The 8,157-nt window shown below is 43.6% G+C and overlaps 1 long non-coding RNA gene across 1 annotated transcript; it reads right to left on the bottom strand.

The window, feature by feature from the left end:
• Positions 1 to 359: 359 nt before the first annotated feature.
• LOC122459709 lies at positions 360 to 7,932 on the bottom strand. Its single transcript, XR_006280562.1, has 3 exons — positions 7,725 to 7,932; positions 4,495 to 4,628; positions 360 to 3,304 (listed from the first exon to the last, which is right to left on the bottom strand). It is a non-coding gene; the product is annotated as an uncharacterized LOC122459709 (long non-coding RNA).
• Between the last annotated feature and the right edge of the window lie 225 nt (positions 7,933 to 8,157).

Raw genomic sequence — 8,157 nt, 5'->3', positions numbered from 1 at the left:
TACTTCTGCCATATGTAGCCAGTATTTTTGCCTTGAGAGAGACACAGCCAGCCAACTGTATTACAGAAAAGTGCCTGAACGTTTAAGAAGATACAGCCAAGCATTTTAAGTCCAAAGATCTTAGCTAAAATAGGTGCTGTGAAACTAGGGATGGCAATATAGTGTTTTAGATGGAACATTAGCTCTTGGCATTAGTGGACACCAAACTCATTTTATAACAGGGCTATTAACTTTTGAAACCATGACCCAGTTCACATGACTGGGTCCAGGAAATAAAGTTCATACTTTCTTCCCAGCTTTCATTAGTGTCACACCACTATTAGACTAGAGCCACAGACAATATTGTGTTGGAGAGAAATGACAAAGCAGCATCTGACCTTTTATTCTCCCTAGAATCAAATATATTCAAATGCAAAAGTACAGCAGTTGTATGGATCATCAGATATGTAAGTTCCAAAGGATACTCAGACAAAGTTTAGGAAAATGTTTTGCCATGGAACACTTTCACTGAGCTGTTAGGAGCAAAGTCAAATACCTATTTCCCCTTATATGTATGTATTATGGACTCATTATACAGTGGCAACATGGATGAGGTAATATATTTTATTGAAACAACTTTTGCTGGTGAAATAGAAAAACTTTTGAGCTATACAGAGCTCTTCTTCAGGTCTGGGGAAAGTACTCAGAGGGTACAGCTACACTGCAATGTAAACCCAGGGTTAGCGGGACTCAAGTCAACTGATTCTGGATTAGAGAACCCAAGGCTTGAGCATCTACACTGATCGTTAACCCTAGGTTAAGAATTTTCTAACCCAGGATGGAATCTGGGGCTCTGGTGTCCACACTGCAGCACCTGAGTCAAACCGACTCTATCCCAGACTCCCTGGCACCCCCACAAATGTGGCCACTCTAGCCCTTTGACCATGGTGCACTATGGAAAAACTTGGCTCCATGCTGCACATTACAAGAAGTTAGAACAATCCACCAACACATCCTGCCAGATAGTCATTTTGGTCAGTATGCTCCCAGCTACTGGAGGCAGCTACATGGAGGAGGCACTTTTTGAAGAACTCCTCTTGCTTGTGCTTTCACTCCTGTGTCAAACAGAGCTCCCGTGAGATGCTGATGGACATTTCAGCAGTGTTTTCTGACCCACCAAAGGAACCTGACACAGTTTATTATGGAGCAGGAGGAGGGGTACCCAAGCATGGCAGACAAACTGATGCTTCTCAGTACAGCCCCGATACCCCCCACCAGCACTTCAGGAGCAGGGCCACAAGCACAAGTTGGATCACATCATCATGCAGACCTGGAATGACATCAAGGGGTCCAGCACTTTTGCATGAAGAAAGCTACATTTCTGGAGCTTTGTGAGCAACTTGTCCTGACCCTCCCAGCATAAAGACACATGCATGAGGCCACCCATGCCAGTCCAGAAGCAGGTAACTATAGCCGTCTAGAAACTGGCTACCCCAAACTGCTACAGGTTCATTGCAAACCAGTTTGGTATTGGAAAATGGTTGTGGAGGTTTCTGAGGCAATCAGGTGTGTGGTTTACTCCAAAGTGACTGGGGCCATTGATGGGACTCATGTGCCCATAATTTGCTCTCCTCAAGGAGCACATAAACCACAAGGAGTACTACTCTATTGTTATGCAGGTCCTAGTGGACCACAGAGGGTGATTTATGAATGTCAATGTGAGTTGCACTGGGAAAGTTCATGAAGCCAGGGTTTTCCACCAAGAGGAGTCTACATTCATGGACAGACTGGGACAATATTCCCACCAAATGACATTGTCATAAATGGAGTTACTGTCCCCACTGTTATTCTGAGGGACACTGCATATTTCCGTCTGCCTTGGCTTATGAAATTATATCCTGATTTCAGAGGCCCTGGCAAAAGATACTCTAATTACATTCCCAACAGGTGCAGAATAGTTGTTGAATGTGCTTTTGGCAGACTGAAATCCCATTTGAGATGTTTATAGACCCATTTGGATGCCAGTGTCATCAGTGGTGTCTGCATTACTGTGGCTTGCTGTGCTCTTCATAATCATTGTGAAGCCAGATGTGAGCCATTTCCCCCCTGACACCGAGGGACCCCTGAATCAGTGTGCTCAGCCAGAAAGCACACCTACCACAGCTGAAGCTGGATGCACCCAGGTACCAGAAGCCAGGGATGTTTTGTGCTCCCACATTATGGACTTGCATGGTGCAACAGAAGAGAGGGAATAGTATCTTTATGAATAAGCTTGTGGTGGGGGGTTGTGAGGAGTGATGATATGGAGGCTCACTGATTGTGAAGAGGAGTGGAGTTTTTGGAGAGAGGCGTGGAATTTTAATGCTATGTAATGTACTTTTGAATGACAAGACCACTTATGAAATTGGGGGGGAGGTGATTATTCACAGTATGGAATGATGTAAGGAAGTGACTGAAGTAGGAATTGCTATAGATAACTATACTGAGGGACAGTCTTTGCATACTAATTCCTAATTGTCCCTGATCATGTGTTTACCTTTATTATTTTGGCTACACATCATACAATGTGAAGCAGTAATAGAAATTAAAAAAAATTCATATATTAAAAAAATACCTTTATAAACCTGTATTAGAAAAGTAAAATATTCACCCATTCACAGGTGGGCAAGCTCCTATTACCACACCAAAACACCAGTAACAGAACCTTACAGAAAAAAAATACCTGCACGAACAGTGAAATCACGTACAAGACAGACACCCCCTACCATGGCACATCCTATAGCCACCTATTCTTCTTTCCCCATTTGCCATGCATGCAACACTGTAGGAGGGAGGTTGGGGCATCCACAGGGGAGTGGGTCAATATGGAGGATTGCGTGGAGCAAGATGCCAGCCAGCAATGGAGTCTTTCAAGCTGCTTCTGGACTGCAGCTCGGGGTAGCACACAGGGGACTCAGGCCATGGCAGGGGTGATGCAGCAGGAGCCACTACTTTTGCAGTTACTAGTGATATAAGACACTCAAACAGCTCTTTCTGGTGAATTCTGTCCTCCTCCCTTAGCCACCATTCCTGGGCTGAAGACCTCTCCTCAAGCTGTGCAGCCAGGCTGACCCTTTCTCTTGTCCTGTGGTATGCCTTTCCTCCAGCTGTACGTGCCTTTGTCTTTGGTACTGGACTTGCTTGTTGGTCCTCTCCAGAAGTTACGTTTGAAGTTCATCATGGAAATGCTTCCTCTTGGAAAGGTAGATGAAGATACGTTGTCCCAGGCTTCTACTGCTGTGCGGGCAAACTGTGGAGGTACTACAGCCAATAGAGGTCAAGTGGCCTGGAAAGGACAAGGCACAGAGGAATATTGTCTCAAATAATTCACTGCAGGAACACAGAAAAAAATCCTCATGGAATTTCTAGGACATAAAATGGTACTTTTATAAACTCAACTTCAGTATATTGCGAGAAGGATGCTTCTGACCACAGAAACTCCCTGGACACAACCCGGTTAATGGCAGCAAAAAAATTGCAGTCACAATAGTAAGTTAAAAATGCAAAGCTGCTTTTTTGATTTCAGAAAATTGCAAAACTACTTGGGTTTGGGGTATACAATTCCCATCAGTGGCTGTGCTACAAAAGCTTTATTATTTCCAGGCTTCCATATTTTGAAGGACATAACAGTCCTTGTGGTTCCTGACTGGCAAAGGAAGACGTTACTCCAAGCTGCTGGTGGGAAACCTGCACTTTGTGCAACAGACGTATTCAAACATATAGTGACTAAGCAGCACATCTATGAGTGGCGTGGGCTGGTCAGCTACCAAAGTAGCTCTGGAAAATATGACCACCCCCAAAATGTGACCACCTATCTGGAGTTTCTGCTTTAGGAAAAGTTTGCAGCTATCAGCACCCAGGATTGGGCCAGAATTCATTAGGGAATGAACAGAATGCTGCCTTAGCTTCCACATGGCATAGCCTTTTATTACTGCATGCAAACACAGAGAAATTCACAGTCTTTCTCCTCCCCACCCACTGGCACATTTCTAGACAAAATGTCAGACCTCAGGCATGTTTGGGACAAATGATTTTGTCACCTATGGACTACAAGGACTACCTGTAATTGAAATGGACTAGATTTGTAATGGAAAACACACACACACCGAACTCACTGTTTCCAGGTGGCTCGAAAGACTGTAGAATGGTTACAGAGGAGCATACTTACAGGTACGGCAAGGTAAGGTTATTATTTTTAAGAAACAGGAATGGCAAATGTCTGTGCTTTTCCAGTCAAAATACATTTTTAAGGTATTCTGTACTGTTTGAATTACCTGGTCCTGGTCACCTTTCTGAACCCCCTGTGGTTGAATGGAGGAGGAAGGAGGGGAAAAGCCACACCACTGGCATACAAACCACCATTAGCAGATACATGCTGCTAGCCAGGGCTTCTCATAACTTTTGCCTTGGTTCATAGAGCAGAATCTGCTCCTATTACTATATTAATAAAACATTAAAATAGAGCCAGAAACTTACTGAGCTTAGGGTCAACTTCTGTCCCATCTGTGTCTGCTGCAGGTTTCGCAGTGGGCTGTTCCTTGAGGAGACCATCAGCTCCTCCAAAAATGGACCCAAAACGTGCTGCTCCTGCTCCTGTTCCAAAGCCTGCTCTGGAATGGATTTCAGGAACAGAGTGAGTTCATTGTCCCCAATCAGTGCCTGCTGCTGTTTCCTATCAGTCCCCATGCTGGATTCTGGGGCCAGTGTCTTTATTAAGGCCATGAATTTTAGTCTCTAGCAAAGTTATGAATTTAAGCTCCCAGGCTCGTCTTTTGAAGGGCAAGGACTGAGACCTCCAGTGAACAAAAACTACACACTTGATCATTATACTGATTGCTTCAGGAATAATGTTGAAACTTTTGTAAAGAAAAAACTCGAAGGAGACCCAACACTACAATTCACCCAGGAATTTAACGATATCATCAAATCCTTCCCCAAACAACTCCAAAAAAACCTCCATAACCTCATCCCCCACAAACATACCCCCAGGATCTTCTACAGGCTTCTCAAGATACACAAACAAGTGAACTCTGGCAGACCTATAGCACTCTTACTGGAGAATTATCAAGACGTATAAAAATCATCTCAAAGCACTCAGCACACAAAATATCAGTTTCCTCCAGGACACAACCAACTTCCTCCAGAAACTCCACAACATTAGCAATCCTCAGAACACCATCCTTGCCACCATTGATGTCACTTCCTTATACACCAACATTGCTCACCATGACAGCATCACGACCTCCCTCAAATATCTGCAAGAGAATGGACAACCCTCAGATAATCACTGCAAACATAGGTAAATTTGTCTATTTCATCTTCATCCATTCAACCACAAACACTTTATCCAAACCATGGGAACAGCCATGAGTACTAGGATGGCTCCCCAATATGCCAACCTCTTTATGGTCCACCTTGAAGAAGAATTTCTAGACGACGCACCACAAAACCAATGTTATACATCAGTGATATTTTCATCTTCTCTGCAGAAGACCTAAAATTCCTCAGATTTTAACCATAACTTCAAACAACCACCACCCATGAAACTCTCTAGAACACTCCCACAGCAGCAACAACAATAAAATCCTACAGACAACTATATAGCATACACCATCTCACTATGCTTACCTCCACAGAGTCAGTAATCACCTGAAACACACTAAGAAATTTGTTTTCTATAGCCAGGCACTCAGATCCCACAGAACATAATCAAAGAAGAAACTCCAGGATACATACTCAAAACTGCCTTCAAACAAGAGCACTCCACCAGAAAAGCAGATCGCATCATCAAACAGGCCACCCAAATACTCCAAGAGAACCTGCTTCGATAAAAAAAAATAAAAGACCCTCTGACTGCACACTCTTAAGTTGTCCCCTACCACCCTACACTGGAACCCATATGGGGTGTCAAACAACTAAAATCCATACTCCATGGAGTCATTGGAGACTCCATCCAGAAAGAAATACTTTTTGAACCTCATCTTCTGATCTTCAAACAGCTGCCCAAACTCACCAAACTCATCATTAGAAGCAAGGTCCCCACAGACCTGGACCCACCAATTCAAAGCAGCACCAGACCCTGCCTCTATATAAATCCATGCCCACATCTTGAATACTATGTGCAGATGTGGTGACCCTGTCTCAAAAAAGATATATAATGGAATTGGAAAAGGTTCAGAAAAGGACAACAACATTGATTAGGGGTATGGAAGAGCTGCCATATGAGGAGAGATTAATAAGACTGGAACTTTTCAGCTTGGAAAAGAGACAACTAAGGGGGGATATGATAGAAGTCTATAAAATCATGACTGGTGTGGAGAAAGTAAAGGAGGAAGTGTTATTTACTCCTTCTCAGAACACAAGAACTAGGTGTCACCAAATGAAATTAATAGCCAGCAGGTTTGAAACAAATAAAAGGAAGTATTTCTTCACACAATGCACAGTCAACCTGTGGAACTCCTTGCCAGAGGATGTTATGAAGGCCAAGACTATAACAAGGTTCAAAAAGAAACTAGATAAATTAGGTTCATCAACAGCTATTAGCCAGGATGGGCAGGGATGGTGTCCCTAGCCTCTGTTTGCCAGAAGCTGGGAATGGGCGACAGGAGTTGGATCACTTGATGATTACCTATTCTGTTCATTCTCTCTGGGGGCTCCTGGCATTGGCCACTGTCGGAAGACAGGATACTGGGCTAGATGGACCTTTGATCTGACCCAGTATGGTCGTTCTTATGTTCTTAACAGATGGAAAGCCTGCAGACACATCTCCATTAGTGAGGACTTTTGATCCACTTGTAACATACCTCTCAAGATCCACAGGACCTATGCATGCCTATCACAATATGTCATGTACCGCATCCAGTGCACTAAATGCCCCAACAACAACTAAATGTGTGAAAACAGATAATCACTATATGCTTGAATGAACTCATAGAGAAAAATCATAAAAGACAAAAACACCATATCACCCATGAGGTATAATAAGGCACAGCAAGGGAGTGCAAGGGAGAAAAGGCAGGCTTGCAGAACTGGGAAGGATCTCTTCTATGTCCTCTGAGAGAAGCAAGGAGACACTGAATAATAATTATTATGGTGTATGAATCAGTAAAGCGGTGGAAAGAGCAAGTGTAAATAAACTATACTGGGATGCTTAGCAACTAATGGTCTCTGAGTCACTTTGGTTACCTTTCCCAGACCTGAAGAAGAGCTCTGTGTAGCTTGAAAGCTTGTCGCTTTCACCAACCAAAGTTGGTCCAATAAAACATTACCTCACCCATCTGGTCTCTAATAGCCTGGGACCAACACAGCTACTACAACCCTGCAAACAATCATAATACAGGGTCTTATTTATAAGCTTTTAGCTTTGGCTTAAAAAAAAATCACATTAGGACTCCATATTATCTCAATATAAAGAAACTTTTGTGATTTCTTTTAAATGCAGTAATAACTTACATGGTCCTGTCAAGAACCTCATGCTAACACTGCAGCTCTTTGGGGTGTTGCAGGGAATGTGCATTCACTCAGGTCCAGCTGCTACAGTAGGAGCCCTCTGTAGAACTTTGGCAGTGATGGGTTCTCATCCAGCCAAGCCCTTCTGCATACTTCTCCCCCTTTCAGTATGCCAGAGAAAAGACCAACCACTCAGGTGCAGCAAAAGAAAATAAATAAAGAGAAAATAAACAGGTAGTCCCAGCTAAGACACGAACCTTTCTTTCTTCAGAGGGGCCCTGCATGGGCTGAAGTCCAACTCAAAGTCCACTGTTTCTCTAATAAGAGCTATAGGATACAATCTTCCCCCTTGAACAGAAAGGACCTGTATTCCTTTTAGGCAAGGGCATGAGCTCTGCTGGCTACCAGTTCCTGGGAGCTAAGATGCTCAACACTGTCCCCTTCCCCAGGGCTGCCCATTACTGAAATGAGTTTCCTCCTTTTAAACTCCTCCTCCACTTTTGGCATGATTTACTGATGTGGTGGGGCAGGGCTACTCCAGCACAGAGCAGCTCCTTTCCAGGCTGGTGTGGAGTTCATGCCCCCTGTCACAGGTGCCAAAAAGCTTGAGCTTTGTATACAGAAAACGTGGGACTACTTATGTTAATAGTTAAGCACTTGCATAGGTATTTGCAGGTTTGGGGCCTGTGT

This window comes from Dermochelys coriacea, chromosome 4 (assembly GCF_009764565.3).
Source record: "Dermochelys coriacea isolate rDerCor1 chromosome 4, rDerCor1.pri.v4, whole genome shotgun sequence".
Taxonomy (NCBI): Eukaryota; Metazoa; Chordata; order Testudines; family Dermochelyidae; genus Dermochelys; species Dermochelys coriacea.
Note: the sequence above shows the minus strand (reverse complement) of the source record. Positions and strands in the feature narration are given on the sequence as shown.